We start from the raw sequence: 16,356 nt of genomic DNA, 5'->3' as shown, positions 1-16,356 counted from the left end.
CAGGGCCAAGCCTACTTCGCTTCTGAAATTTGATGAGATTGGGCCAGCCTGGGCCATGCAGGTCAGGGCATCCTCTATGGAAGGGGGGAGGTCAATAAGGCTTGTCTTCAGCTTCCCAACATCTAACCTGCTGCATGGAGCATCTATGTCAGAGCAACACAGGTGACATGCACACACAACTGATCTGACTTGTAAGGTAAACCCAACAGAAATACTGCAGAGGTGCAGAACACAGGCAGGAAAAGTTAGCAGGAATAATATCAGTGCTGCTGTAGGAGGGCTAATGTTTGAGATGGCCCTTAGTTCGGCTGTCACCTGAATGGCCAAGTAAGCTTGATCTCTAGGGGTGTGCACTGAAAAAATTCTGTTTCAGATCTGGACTTCAGGGAGGAAAAGTTTACCGTGATTGCTTCAGTTCAGGTAGGGTGTAGCCAGTGGAGTTAAAAATCCATGCTGTATTTTCATTTATTAGCTGCACATATGCACTGCAGACACCATTCTTTTCAATGCACTGCCAATTTGAGGGTCTTTCATGCATCAATCATGGATCATTATATCTCCAAAATTGCATGGAACACAGTCCTAAGTCTCCTCTCCAGACCTGTCTGAATCTCAGCCACATGCAGCAAAGCAGCTCCATTCTGCCCCCTCCAAGTAGCTCAGTTTTGTGCCTGTGCACTGCAGACACCATCTTTGTGGCTTGTTTGCAAAGTTAATTGACTACATGTGCTTCACCCTTGCCAGGATCTGACAGGCAGCAAGGATGGCATTGCCCAGGAAAACAAGCAGCATCAAAGAACAACACTGTAAACAAAAGTTTATGCTCCTGCTGACTTGGGTTTTCGGGGATGGTAGTTTCATTTAACTAAGAATTCCAGATTCCTAATACCATTCTAGAAACCCACAGTAACAACCCTAAACAACAATTTTGGGGTATATTTTTGGCTCTGGAGTTCTGGTATGCGCAGCCCAACTGATCTCATCAGATCCTGAAAGTTAAGATGGGTCTGCCCTGGTTAAAACTTGGATGAGAGACCACCAAGTAAGTCCAGGGCTGCTATGGAGAGGCAGGCAAAGGCAAACTACCTCTGCTCATAACTCTTGCCTTGAAAACTTCATGACGGGTTGCTGTCAATTGGCTGTGACTTGATGGTACTTTCTGCCTCCGCCCCTTTGTTATGGCCCACTGAGTAAAAAAGGCTCTTTTCCTCTCTATCTAACAGGTTGGTGGTTGTTTTTGAGGCTTCTGGGAGTGTTGGAAAACAGCCATGTCACCCAGAAGCCAAGGTAAGACATCGCACTGACAAATTATTCATCTGACTAAATTGCAAAATAGCAGAGGGAAACTGTGCCAGCTCCGAAGTGCATCAGGAGATGGCTGCTGAATAATCCCCCGAAAATTATTCTGTAAGTAGTACAAGAAATTCAGAAATTTAGCAGTGTCTTAAGAGAGCACTTTTCCGACAGATGAATATTTCCTTTAAGTCTCATCAGCTTGTAACAGATTAAAGGCAAACAGGCATTCATCAAAGGGGGGATTGTACACCATTGTTCAACCAAATTGACTTGAGACAGATCTTACAGATTTAGCTTGTCATAAAGCGTTCCGGAATTGTGCCTGCATGCCTTTCATGATGCAATCTCTCCCCACCATCTGAATGGATATGTATTATCGGGAATGATGGCATATTCACAGTGAGGCTTTAGGATGGGAGCACAAGAGGGCCATAGCTTAGTGGTAGAGCATCTGCTTGGTATGCAAAAGGTCACAGCTTCAATCCCTGGGATCTCCAGTTAAAAGGCTAAGGTAGTAGGTGATGTGAAAGACCTCTATTTGAGACTCTGGAAAGCAGCTGCCAGTCAGAGTAGACAGTACGGACTTTGATGGACCAAAGGCCTCATTCACTGTAAGGTAGATTCATGTGTTGGCTCTAGCTAGAGCCTTCCCTGCTCCTTATTGCAGCCAACATCATGACTTGGTCCCTGTTGGGCTGAATTCCTGGAGCCTTTTTGGAATATAAGAAGCGCAAAAGACCTCATGAAGAAGCCTCTGCTATCTCTGAAATGCTACAGGCAGGGGTCATTTTGTAGAAAAATAGGTGGTGGAGCTCATCTAGGGATTGTTATGCAGCTGCACATACTATTCAATGGACAAGGAGGTGAAACTCTCAGAAAGGTTCAGGAGCTGCACTCCTGTGAGCTCCCACTGAATCTGAGGCCTGGCTACATCAATGGGTGGAATGTGCTCCAGTGGGAGGAATGCATCCCATTACTTTCTGGCTTTGAAACCCAGGGCTAGGAGGCAGCATCATGCCCAGGTGGATGGCCCTCCAGGATGACCTATGTTGGCTACAATGGGAAACAGAATGCTGGACTAGATGGACCACTGCTCTGATCCAACAGGGCTCTTATGTTCTTATGAGAGGTTGGGAAGGAATTGCACCCCTACACTAGACCATTAGGCGCTCGGGTTTATTTCATATTCTTAAGTGTGTGCCCTGACTGACTTGCTTAAGCCACCTGGAGCCATTTGCTTGGCTGAAAACTTCCTTCTATAGCCCACCTGCTCTCTGTGCCATATTGATCTGCACTGGACAGACAGATCTGTGCAAGGACAGGACTATTTGTATTAATAAGAACGGTGTGTCATCGAGGAAGAAGAAGAAGAAGAGGAGGAGGAGAGGGAGGAGGAGAGACTGGATTTATACCCTGTCCTTCACTTGGAGTCAGAGTGATTTACAATTTCCTTCCCTTCCTCTCCCCACAACAGACACCCTGTGAGGTGGGGGGGGGGGGGCTGAAAGAGATCTTTTGAGAAATGCTCTTGAGAGAACAGCTCTGAGAGAACTGCGACTCACCCAATGTCACTCAGCAGATACATGTGGAAGACTGGGAAATCAAAACTGGTTCTCCCAGATAAGAGTCTGTGCACTTAACCACTACACCAAACTGGCTCTCTAATAGTGGCCCTAAGACCATAGGTCAAGAGACATTCAGAGGTGGTTAGCCATTGCCTCCCTCTGCACAGCAACCCTGGAATTCTTTGGTGGCCTCCCCTCCTACTGCTAACCAGGGCCGACCCCTCTTAGCTTCTAAGCTCTGGTGAAATCAGGCCAGGCTGGTTACTGGGCTGTTTCTATCATGTTGCAATTTCTCTGCCATACAGATATTTGATAACACTTAAGCATGTTGGTTCCAAGACTCCCATATACGTACCTCCATAGCAAATTGCTTCCTCTTACCGACTGATGGTGACCCCAGCAAGAGGCTTTCAAAGCAAGTGAGAAACAGAGGTAGTTTGCCGTTGCCTTCCTCTGCAGAGCCTTGCTTGCATCGCATCCAAGTACTGAACCTGCTTAGCTTTTGAGCAAGGTCAGTGCTAGGCTATCTGTCACCCTAGGCAAGGCTAATTTCTGGTGCCTCCCCTGCACTGATAACATCACGTGGTGGAGTGCCCAATTTGGTGCCTCCAGAAGGTCAGCGCCCTAGGCAATTGCCTAGTTTGTCTAGTGGCAGGACCAGCCCTGCTTTTGAGATCTGATGAGGTTGAGCTATGCCATGCCACCTTCCCTCCGCTCTGAATGGGTAAAGCCCCTCCCAAAGGCAATCCTGGGCACAACCATTGCTTCTGTTTTCTTCACTGCTTTCCTGGATATACCAGACTCTATGGAGAGGGTTTCCTCCTCACTTTCAGTAGCAAGGCAGCATGGCCTGGCATTGTCCTCAGGCTAGAGAGCTCCCCCAGCTCTCCCTTTCCTGCTGGAGCATTCTGACGCTCCCCACTCAGGGGGTGTTTTCGCACTCACCTTCAGCCGGCGCCGCGACCCTCTTGACGACGGAGGATCTGTGCTGATTTCCCACACGAAGCGCTGGAGCAACCAGAAGAGCCGCCAATTTCCGGCGCGAAGCCCGCTCAAACGTAAATCGCCAAGAAGCAGGAAAACGCTTGAGCGGGCTTCGCGCCGGAAATTGGCGGCTCTTCTGGTTGCTCCAGCGCTTCGTGTGGGAAATCAGCACAGATCCTCCGTTGTCAAGAGGGTCGCGGCGCCGGCTGAAGGTGAGTGCGAAAACACCCAGGGAGTATTTTAGCAGATGGGGCCCTGTAAGCTCCTGCAGCAGCTGCAAGGAGCATCCCTGTGTTGTGCACACACAGCGTAGGTGCTTCTCAATTGTCACAATATTAGATGACTGCTTAATTAAAACAAAAAACAACCATTATTTAAATCTCCAAGGTTTCTTCCCTCCCAGAAGTTTCAAAGGGATACGTTTTGGATTAGCCCCATGCAAAATAATGTAGCTTCAGATTTGGCAAAGGGGACAGTGGGGAGGAAGCAGGTGCATCAAGCTCATTTCTATCCCCAACCCAGGTCTGAAGGCTGCAGCTGCAATTTACCTATTTAAATGCTGGGGAGATCTACTGGATACATTTTCAGAGGCTGCTTTGCTTTGTTGTTCTGATCCCTCATCGTGCCTGTTAGGAAGAAGTGTTCTCCCTTTCTGGAGGGCATCAGCTAGGGAGCTGCATCTCCCTTCCCCCAGATCCATGCTGTCAGCTTTTCCACCAGTCCATGCTCCTGTGTAAGAACATAAGAAGAGCCCTGCTGGATCAGACCATTGGTCCATCTTGTCCAGCACTATGCCTCACACAGTGGCCAATCAGCTCCTCTGGAAAGCCAACAACAGGGCATAGAGCAGGGGTGGCCAAACTGCAGCTCAGGAGCCGCATGTGGCTTTTTTATACATATTGGGTGTTTTCGCACTCACGTTTTACTGGCGCCACGACCCTCCTGACGCCGGCGAATCTGCATGGATTTCGCAACAGAAGCGCCGGCGCTCCCAGAAGCGCCGGTGCTTTCCGTCGCTAAGCCAGCGCAAACGTTTTCCTGCATCTTTGCGATTTCCGTTTGCGCTGGCTTAGCGACGGAAAGCGCCGGCGCTTCTGGGAGCGCTGGAGCTTCTGGTGCGAAATCCATGCAGATTCGCCGGCGTCAGGATGGTCGTGGCGCCAGTAAAACGTGAGTGCGAAAACGGCCATTGTGTGGCTCTTAAAGCCCCCACCACCCCGTCAGCTGGCTTGGAGAAGGCATTTGTCTCTTTAAATCACTTCTCCAAGCCAAGCCAGCCAGTAACTTGGAGAATGCACTTAATGTTGTTTTCTTTCAATCCCTCATCTATTTTCCTTCCTTCCTTCCTGTCTTGCGGATCTCAAGCATCTGCTGTTTATTCTTTGAGGCTCTTATATTAAGCAGATTTGGCCACCCCTGGCATAGAGACTGAGGCTTTCCCTTGATGTTGCCTTCTAGCACTGGTCTTGATTGCCTCTGAATTTGGAGGCTCCCTCAGTCACCATTGCTAAAGCCACTGATACATCTATCCTCCATGAATCTGTCTAATCTCCTTTTAAAGCTGTCTGTGTCTGTGGCCATCACTGCATCCTCCAGCAGACAATTCCACATTTTAATCACTCTCTGTGTGAAATAGTATTTCTTTTTTGTCCATTCTGAACCTACTGTCCATGAGATTCATTGCATACTCTTGAGTTCTAGTATTTGGGGAGAGGGGAGAAAAAAAATCTCTTTGTCAATTCTCTTGACTCCATGCGTAATTTAATACACTTCTATCATGCCCCCCTCCTTAGCCATCTCTTTTTTGAAGCTGAAAAGTTTCAGACTCTGTTTAATAGAAGCTTGATATAAAGACACTAGTAGGTGATTACGGATGTCTGTGCTACAAGAAGCCCTGCTTGCTGATTGCTTCAGCTGATATTAAAGGCATAGGAGCAGAGCAGGCTCTTTTTTGATCAGCTGGCAACCTTAGAAGTAGTCACTAGAGAACCTTTGATGTTTGCCTTTACTTGCAGGCTGAACTCCCCACCCATCCCAAGAAATAAAAATGGCAGCCTTTTCTAGAAAGGTGGAGAAATCAATAGGAACTCTGTGTGTGATGGGGAGATCTCAGTTGGAGACCCGGAGCTGCAGCTCCAACCAGAAACAATGACCTGGCTTGCAAGAGGAATTTGTTCTTTAGCAACGAATAGATGAAACCTTTTTTGTGGTGATTTCCTGCAGATTAAATTACTTCCAGCTGCTGAGACCAACTACAAGGCTGGGGAACTGCCAAGCAGCTGCAAGAGTCAGGTGAAAGCAGCAGGCACAAGTGCTTGGGGAAGCCAACCCAATGAGATACTGGGCTCTGAAAGGGCAGAAATGACCGGGGGGGGGGGGGGCAGAAGTGCTCACAAGGAGGGGGTAAAGGAGCAAACAATTGGATCCAGAAGAAGGATGAGTGGTTTCCATCACCTTTATCCTGACTGAGACTTCTTCAATATTTTTTAAAAATATATTTTAGAAGAAGGTAGTCATTAGATCCATCCTTTATAATAATAAAACCATAGTGATATTGGCCAAATTGAGCTCTCCCACTGGTTAACGCCTGTGCTCCATAAACCACTGGCCCATCGTGCATCAGTCACCACTTCTGAGCTCCCATTGACTGACTCCCCTGTCCCCTGCCTACTGCAGGCCCGGGAACACTGAACAAACCACCAAAACAGTCTTACTTCAGAGACAGATACATCTTTGATGCTTCTCTGCATCCTCTATCAACCAGCCTCAGAAAGTGCAGCCATTCTACTGTGGCCTCATTAAGTGTTTCCTTACAAGCCATGGCAGCCACCTCTTTCCATGCACTCCCTTCCTCCATCCTCCCCTTAGCCTTGCCCGAGGACAGAAGAGGATTGAGTCACTGGGGAAGATGCTACCTAGAAGCTGTTGCTAGACAGTAAAGGGAGAGCCTCAGCTAAATATAATGCTATAGAGTCCACCCTCCAAAGCCGTTATTTTCCCCAGTTTGGGAGGAGAAATCTGTTGTCTGGAGTTCAGTTGTGATTCCAGGAGATCTTCAGGCTCCACCAGGAGGTTGGCTACCCTAGGCCTGGCAGCACCCTCTGAGTGAGTTGATGCCACCTGACTGGTATGACTTAACTAGGCCTGGCTGCTTACTCCTGTTCAGCCTAGAGAAAACCGCATTATACAAAATTATGCACAGTGCAACAATGACTGAACAATGCTAACTCTAATGAATTGCTTATTAATAAATTTTATAGAGAACTACACAGTAACTCAATTACATACATGTATGTCTTCATGTAGAATTAATTTTTACAGATATAGTATATAAATACATACATAAAGTACCACCACTGATAAGGATACCACCACTGACAAATATATACAGTATACTAAGTACTCGAAGGATGCTGACATTCTTCTCCAGAATATAAAAAAGTGAAAGTGACACGCTTCCGGTAGAGGGCGTGTTTCGGAGGAATCCTTCGTCAGACAATTATTCAATAATTCTGGAACCAGTGCTCTTTCAATGTGCTTACAAACACAGTGATCAATTTCATAGGGCACAGTTGGTTCTCCCAAGCGCATACAATCAGCTACATACAATCAACTTGTGCTCAATATGAACTATACATGCAAACGTCTTGTCAATTACTCTTCAGGCACTGGCTGTTCAGCAGCAGCCCTCCTATGACAACCAGTGTGACTTAGCAGTTGCCAACTCCATGCCCAAGAGTCATCTGAGCAATTGCCTGATAGAAAGAATTACAGAGATGTTTCTGTCCCATAGGAATCTTGTAAATTTTTGTCCTCAATGACCTTCTGGAGTTGTTAAGAATCTCAAGCCTGAAGAAATCTCTGAAACAGGAAGTGAAAGTTAACGGTCCTGTCGCATTATCAGTGGGATTTATGAAACTGGCTTATCCACGGTGAACTTGTGTATGAATATCACTATTGAAATTGGACATTACCATTGTTACCAACAAAGGATTTTTGTACCGTGGACTTCAAATATATACCTATTTTGCTTTAAGTTGTCATAAATTGTAATGGTGTGCTATTCACAGTAATTTTTGGGTCACAATAGACTTCTGGGTCTGTGTTGGTCTCAATCTCCAGGTGAGGGCTGGAGATTACTCAGAATTACAACTGCTCTCCAGGTGGCAGAGATCAGCTCCCCTTGAGGTGGGAGGGGAGTGAAAGCCCTCACTTGGGTGGGTGGGAAGACAGCAAGGGTGCGGGGGCACCCACCCAGAGTGCCCATCGTATTTTTCTTCACAATGAGCCTTATTTCTAGTTCCCACGTATTTCTGAATGGGGCATATCAGGCAAGGAGTGTAAGGGACTAATTTAAATTCTTGACACCAGCCTAGAATTAGAACCTTTCCTGTTGTTTGATGTGTGCACATATGTAAATGAGAGAAATAGAATGGGGGTGGAAAATGCTGTCAGGTTGTGGCTGACTTGTACTGATTTTGTAGGGTTTTCAAGGCAAGAGATGAGCCAGGGCCTGCCCGACACCCTGGGGCGCCCTAGGCAGACTTGCTGCCTGGTGCCTCCCCACGGCTTGGTGTCCACCTCTACTCAGTCCCACTTCCTGGGCCTGCCCAGGCCAGGGAACAAGAAGACCAGCTTGGCTGAGTCTGAGCTGCTGACTGAGTGAGAAAACGCCTGCCCAGACTGGCCAAATTGCAGTAGGGCGGGGCTAGCTGGGTGGACAAAGAAGAGACCACTGCGACCAGCTTTACCTGTGAAGTATATGGTGGTTCCTCCTTCCAGTCAATTGTCCCTCCCTCCATAAAAGGACGGGGGTTGGCCAGGGGGTGGGGACATTTTTCAGGGTGATTTGGGCCTCCCAGTCTTCCTCTGAGGTTTCTTTTCAATTTGGTTTTATTTCTATAGCAAAATACAGATGTGTTTTTCTGGGATTCTTGAATCTCAGGGTGATGGAAGTGTGCATTTATGGGATTTTATTTTTTTTTTCTCCTGGGGTTCAGGGTGATGGAAGTGTGCATTTATGGGATTTTATTTGTTTTTTCTCCTGGGGTTCACAGTGTCCACAGATGTAACGTACTGAGACAGGAGACGTTGGTAGGGCAACATGCTTTAATGGAGGCACGTTACAAGAGAGAGAACACGTGGGCCGGGTCCCGCTTATGTACAACTCCGGGAACCTCCCTCCAAACAGGCCAGTCCAATCCTGGCCTGTTGAACTTCCCGCCACAGCTGGTGATTGGCTGGGAGTTCGTGCCCTGCGCTGAGCAGCCCGGGGACAGCCCGGTCGCTCCGCGCAGGGTCGCGCTGGCTGGTTTTATGTTATTGCGTTGTATCTCGATACACTACACCCCTCCCCCCCCTAGTTGCTGTACATAGTCTCTTAGGTAGGCGGGAGGTCGGCGCTCCCGGGTGGATCGTCTAGGAGCTGCCTGTGGTGTCGGCGCTGCTTCGGCCGCGGGAGTCTCTCCGGGGGCCGAGGCTGCTGTGGGTCGCTGGTCGATCTCTGTGGGTCGCTCGGCCTCTGCTGGTCCGGGGAGTTCGCTGGCGGGCAGGGTCGGTGCTGGCGCTGTGGCCTCTGGCAGACCCCTAGCCGGCTCTCCCCCAGGTACTTCCTCCTCCACGTCGATCGGCCCTTCCGGTAGAGAGCGGCGGCGCAGCTGGTCGATGTGCCACCGAAGAGTCTGGCCCCCCTCTGTGGATACCTCGTAATGACGGGTCCCGATTACCTGCCTCACCCGACCCGCCACCCACATGGGTCCCTGGGTGTAGTTTTGTGCGAACACGGGGTCCCCCGCGAAGAACCCTCGGGCTGCCTCCCGGACCTCCGGGGACCCTCGGATGTCCGAGGTTCGGTCGGGGTGTAGCCTGTCGAGCCTCATGATGAGTTTGCGCCCCATGAGGAGCTCTGCCGGGCTTACCCCCGTGACCGGGTTGGGGGTTACCCGGTTGTCGAACAGGAAGGCAGCTAGTCTGTGGTCCCAGTCACCCTGCACTATCCGGCCCAGGGCTTCCTTGGTCGTTCGGACCATTTGCTCCGCCTGTCCGTTGGTGGCCGGGTGGAATGGGGCAGACCTTATGTGTCTAATCAGGTACCTCTGCAGGAATGCCTGAAAGTCCCCAGAGGTGAAAGCTGCCCCGTTGTCTGTGACAATAGTGTCCGGAATACCATGGGTGCTAAGGGCCCGGCGCAGTGCCCGTATTGCGGCTGTTGATGAAGTGGACGCTACTGGAATGACCTCCAGCCATTTGGTGTAGGCGTCCACCATGATCAGAAAGATCTGTCCCTGGAAGGGCCCCGCAAAGTCTAAGTGGAGCCTGGACCAAGGTTTCCTAGTGGTTTCCCACCGTGTGACCGGGGCGCTTGGTGGCTCGGGGCGTGACCCCTGACATGCGCTGCACCTCCGCACCCAGTTCTCGATCTCCTCATCCATCCCCGGCCACCAGACGTAGCTCCTGGCTAGAGCCTTCATCCTGACTATGCCGGGGTGGGTCTCGTGGAGTGACTCCAGAACTCGCTTCTGCAGCGGGGGGGGGGGGGGAACCACCACCCTGCTTCCCCATAAGATGCACCCTTTGTGGGCTGCTAGCTCCTCTCTCCTCATTTTGTAGGGCTTAAACTCTTCCCCCATGTTCCCTTCTGGCCACCCCCTCACCACCCAGTCGAGAACCCTTGCCAGTGTTTTGTTCCTCCCTGTAGCCTTTGCGACCTCCGCGGCGTGGAGGGGCTGTTCCGGGAGGGATTCGACCAACATGACCAGGTGTGCGGGGGCTGGGTCAGGTTCTGTGACGGGTAGAGGCAAACGGCTGAGCGCGTCCACGTGGCCCATAGCCTTGCCGGCCCGGTGGACCAGTGTGTACGTGTATGAGTTGAGGAATTGGTTCCACCTCAACACGCGCTGTGAAAGTATTTGGGGGGTTTGGCAGTCTGGGGCCAACAGACCTAAGAGCGGCTTATGGTCCGTAGCTATTGTGAACCTCCGCCCATACAGATAATCATGGAACTTGCGGACCCCCGCCACGATAGCCAGAGCCTCCTTGTCTATCTGCGCATAATTGCGCTCGGCCGGTGTGAGTGTACGGGAGTAGTACGCTACCGGTACCTCCCTCCCGTCCGGGAGTTGGTGCCCCAGGACTGCTCCCAACCCATAAGGCAACGCATCGCAAGCCAGGATGACGGGGAGGCCCTCATCAAAATGGTGGAGCACCGCATTGGACACCAGGACGTCCTTGACCGCCTGAAACGCGGCGGCTTGTTGTTTGCCCCAAACCCAAGGGGCTTTTTTGTCCAGCAACCGGTGTAGGGGTTCTGCTAGGGCTGCCTTGTGGGGGAGGAATGAATGGTAAAAATTAAGCACCCCCAAGAAGCTTTGTAGCTCCGCTTTGCAGGTGGGGGCCGGGGCTTGCACGATGGCCCGGGTCTTTTCCTCTGTTGGGTGGATTCCCGCTGCATCTATGGCGAAACCCAGGAACTCCACCTGTGGTACCCCCAGCAAGCATTTCTCCCTCTTGACCTTGAGACCTGCTGCCTGGAACCGGCGGAGCACCTCTCTTAGGCAGTTGCTGAATTCTTCGGAGTCCGGGGCGGCGATTAAAACATCATCGAAGAACGGTTGGACTCCGGGGATCCCTATAAGGAGAGCGTCCATTATACTTTGGAAAATCCCCGGAGCAACGCTAACCCCGAACTGTAGCCTCCGCACTCGGAAGGCCCCCCTGTGTGTCACAATAGTTTGGGCCTCTGCCGTCTTAGTATCTACCGGGAGCTGTTGGTAGGCCTGTGCCAGGTCCAGCTTCCCGAAGATCTTAGACCTCGCTAGGGCAGCCAAGACGTGGCTCACCACCGGCACTGGGTAGGGGTTATCCTGCAGTGCCTTATTTATTGTGCACTTATAGTCGGCACAGATCCGCACCTCCCCGTTTGGCTTGATCGGGGTTACGATGGGAGTCTCCCAGGTGGCGTAGTCCACCGGCTCCAGGACCCCTTGGGCAGTGAGGCGGTCTAGTTCGGCCTCTATTTTTGGTTTCAAGGCAAACAGGACCCGCCTCGCCTTGAGCCGGATCGGCCTGACCGTCGGGTCTAGTGGTAGGGAGTTGGCTGGCCCATTGTAGCTCCCCCATCAAACACGTCTGGGAACTCTTGGCATATCTCCCCGAACCCCCTGGGTGTTAGGGTTTGCCCCACCCCCTCCAAGCGGATCCCCAAGGGCTTGAACCACGCCAGTCCTAGCAGGGTGGTAAGCTGGCGCTTTACCACCAGGATGTCCAGCGGGCTGTAGAAGGACCCCCGCTCGACTTGCACCCAGGCCCACCCCACGATTTGCACCAGATTCTTCTGAAAGTCCCAGAGTATGAAGTCCGCCGGCCTTAGTTGAAGCCGCTGGCGGGGGCACAGTTTCCTCAGGGTCTCCTCTGCTATAATGGAAATGGAGGAACCTGAGTCCACCTCCATTTGGCAGGGGTTCCCTTTCATGAGGACCGCCATTTTGATCTTGTCGGGGGTGGCGAGGGGCAAGTTCAGTACCTGTAGGGTTGTGGATGCTGTGGAGTGGAACTCCGCCGACTCGTGGTGCGTGGTTGGCCTCCGGCGGTTGGGCTTGGCTCGGCAAGCCCTTGCAATGTGGCCGGTCTTTCCGCAGCTCCGACAGTCCCAGGTCCGGTACTGGCAGTCCCTTCTGTCGTGGGGGTCACCGCAGCTGGTGTGTTTGGTGGCCGGCGGTCTCTCCGTCGCTGGGGATCGTTCGGCCGCTCGGGGTCGTTGCGGCGCGCGGTTGGTTGCCCCTGCTGGGTGGCGCAGCTGGAACGCTTCTCCCTCGTCCTGCCGGTCGGGGTCCAGCTCCTCGTGGTGGACTGCGTCGGTCCTCGCTCTGGGGAAGGTCTTCGAGGTTCTCTCAAACGCCATGGCTTCGCTGAAGGCGCTGAAGGGTGAGGTCTTCCTTCGCGAAGAGCCGCTGCTGGAGCCTTTCGTCGCGAAGGCCCCAGGTGAACCGATCGGCCAGGGTCTCCTCCAGGTGGGGGAAGTTGCAGCTGCCTGCGATCTGGCGTAGGGCTGCCAGGTAGTTGGCGGCCGATTCTCCCGTGGCTTGGTCCCTCCTGTGGAAGAGGAACCGGTGGGCCACCCGCGAAGGTTGGGGCAAGAAATGGCCCGTGAGGAGCCTGACGACCTCCTAGTAGGACTTCTCCATGAGTCGGGCGGGGGCCAAGAGACCTTTAGCGATCTCGAAGGTGGCCGCCCCGCAGACGCTCAGGAGAACGTCCCTCTTCATGCTGTCCTCTGTGATCCGGTTGGCCCTCAAGTAGCATTCAACCCGTTCCGAGTAGGACTCCCAGGCCTCGGGATTCGCGGGGTTGAATGTCTCGATGTGACCGGTGGTACCGCTTTGGTGAGCCATGCTGATGGCGGTGGTGGTCGTGGCCTGTGGGTTGCCCTGTCTCCGATGTAGCCGACGTGGCTAGAATCCCATCCTCGTCGCCACTGTAATGTACTGAGAAAGGAGACGTTGGTAGGGCAACATGCTTTAATGGAGGCACATTACAAGAGAGAGAACACGCGGGCCAGGTCCCGCTTATGTACAACTCCGGGAACCTCCCTCCAAACAGGCCAGTCCAATCCTGGCCTGTTGAACTTCCCGCCACAGCTGGTGATTGGCTGGGAGTTCATGCCCTGCGCTGAGCAGCCCGGGGACAGCCCGGTCGCTCCGCGCAGGGTCGCACTGGCTGGTTTTATGTTATTGCGTTATTGCGTTGTATCGTTATCTCGATACACTACAACAGACACACAGAAAATAATACAAAGAGGGAGGGGGAAAACCTCCAAAACAAACCTCTCTCAGAATGCTCATCAGATCCCCCCTAGATTAAGTTTAAAATGGTGTGATGTGGGGAGGCCCAGAATTGACTGTGAAATTCATTCTAATCAGGTTTGGCACATGTGGATGTCTAACTCAATCCAAATGACAGCTGCATCATGAGCAGAGCATAGAGTGAGTTGTTATTGAGCATTATTGAGCAGTTCTAGAGAACGTGCACCTATTTTGCAGATGGGTAATATTGAAGCTGAAATAGCCCCAAGATAACCAGCAGATCTGTCAAAGGAAAGTGAGCCGAGCCAAGAGTCACAAATCAAGCCACTCTCACGCATATGGTCAAGGCGTTAAACATGCATCAAATATCTACTCATTTTAGAGATGTCACAAAAGGACCAATGAGTTGTTAGAATGACATGGACTCATCTGATCCTACAATTGCATCCCAGGAAAGAAGAAGAAGATATTGGATTTATATCCCGCCCTCCACTCCAAAGAGTCTCAGAGCGGCTCACAATCGCCTTTACCTTCCTCCCCCACAGCAGACACCCTGTGAGGTGGGTGGGGCTGGAGAGGGCTGTCACAGCAGCTGCCCTTTCAAGGACAACCTCTGCCAGAGCTATGGCTGACCCAAGGCCATGCTAGCAGGTGCAAGTAGAGAAGTGGGGATTCAAACCCGGTTCTCCCAGATAAGAGTCCGCACACTTAACCACTACACTAAACTGGCAAAGGGCAAAGAATATGGTGATCAACAGAGCTAAGGTTGGAGTTGACCTACCCTTTAGAATAGATCAACCTAGGTCTACCTTTTTAGAGCCCATTGTATTTTTCTTCACAATCGGCCTTATTTCTAGTTCCCACATATTTCTGAATGGGGCACGTCAGGCAAGGAGTGTAAAGGACTAATTTAAATTCTTGTCGCCAACCTAGAATTAGGATCTTTCCTGTTGTTTGATGTGTGCATGTTTGTAAATGAGAGAAACAGAATGAGGGAGGAAAATGCTGCCGTTGTGGCTCACTTATAGTGATCGCACAGGGTTTTCAAGGCAAGAGACGAGCAGAGGTGGCTTGCCATTGTCTGCTTCTGTGCAGTGACTCTAGATATCCTTCATGGTCTCCCCTCTGAGTATGAACCACCGTCTGATTTCACCATTTGATGAAGAGGTCCCAGAAGCCATGATGGATCATTTCTAATTTCCCTCAGTGGTGTCTTAATCTCTGTTATCCAGATTTCTGAAGTGGTTGACCAAGACCAGCTTGGATTTTGAGCTTGCCTCGATCTATATTTCTGATTGGGTTAGTGAGAAAACTCCCAGGCTGCAAGAATATCTATAAAGCTGGATTGAAATTCCATGTCAAGACGCTGATATCAAAGACAAACAATGTCAGTCTGTTCCAGGATGCTCTGTCTTGGACCCAGTCTGAGGAAGTGAAATGTTGAGGGTTGGGTTTTGTTTTTTGCGGTGGTAAGAACAAGATCAGCTAGCAAGACACCTTTCCGTGTTTTCTTTCTAGTACTCTGCCTAATTCGTCTGTCTGATGATTGTTCCCAATTCACTGTGCTTTCTATGATTTATGTTTCGTTATTAAAGATTTATTTCACTCATTATTTTTGAATGTGAATGAAGTGTTGTCTTAACCCTTTGTCATGTTTTAGACAAGCTGATGTATTTATGTTGACCAAAAGTTGCTTATTCTGTATTGGAGGAGAACTGATGGAGAGGGAAGGAGAGAGAATTTGGGGAAGCAGAAGCCCTGCAAAGTCTCTGGCTCACTCTCTCAACATGCCTCCCTCCAATACCTGATTTACAGGAATGCCAGGACAAAAGCATAAAAGAGGAGGGAAGGGGGATTCTTTCATTGGTGGCAGCTAGTACTGGAGTGACAACCCCAGGGAAAAGGAGGATTGGGAAAGAAGGTTTTTTTTTAAAAAAAATACCAGATAATCCCCTTGTTTTTTTGGCAAACCTTGGCACTAGGCAACTGAGGACCCAAAGAGTACTTGTGACAGATGCAAGATGGCCACAGACCTCCTCCTTTCTTTCCAGGCTACAGAGATCAGTTCTTCTGGAGAAAAATGGCTGCTTTGGAAGTTGGACTCTATGGCAGTATTCCCTGCTGAGGTCCCTCCCCTCCCCAAACCCTACCCTCTCTGGGCTCCACCCCCAAAATCTCCAGGAATTTTCCAGCCCAGAGCTGGTAATCCTATCGAACATCATATCTTACGCCATGGCCAACTATGGCCTGTAGACAAAGATCTCCAGCTGTTCCAGCCTCCAGGAACTGTCCACTTACGCCTAAGGATACGGTCAGATGAGCAGATTGCCATGGCAGTATATCAGCTTTAAATAAGCCATGAGTTTGGGGCAGTTTCTTTTGATCAGACAGTGCTCCCTAAGCCGGCGTCATAGTGCTGCAGGCCCATGGTTGGTCATTCATATCGCTAACACACTTCAACCACAGACCTGTGGCTGGGTTGGTTTTTTCAAAGTCCTGCTGGGTGCTCACAGAAGCAGACAAACACACATGCGCTCCTGGTCACATTCTAGGGGGGCACTGAAGCACACACTGGAGTGGGGTTAAAAAAAAAGACATGCCAGAAACAGGATGGAATGATCACATGGCTCATGTATTTCCATGGCGCACCCAGGTGATCAGATGCCCAGAAACCCGCCAAGGTAACCACCAGAATTTGTTTGATTGCACCC

This window comes from Heteronotia binoei, chromosome 17 (genome assembly GCF_032191835.1).
Source record: "Heteronotia binoei isolate CCM8104 ecotype False Entrance Well chromosome 17, APGP_CSIRO_Hbin_v1, whole genome shotgun sequence".
Lineage (NCBI taxonomy): Eukaryota > Metazoa > Chordata > Lepidosauria > Squamata > Gekkonidae > Heteronotia > Heteronotia binoei.
The sequence above is the reverse complement of the archived record's forward strand: the minus strand, read 5'-3'. Positions refer to the sequence as shown.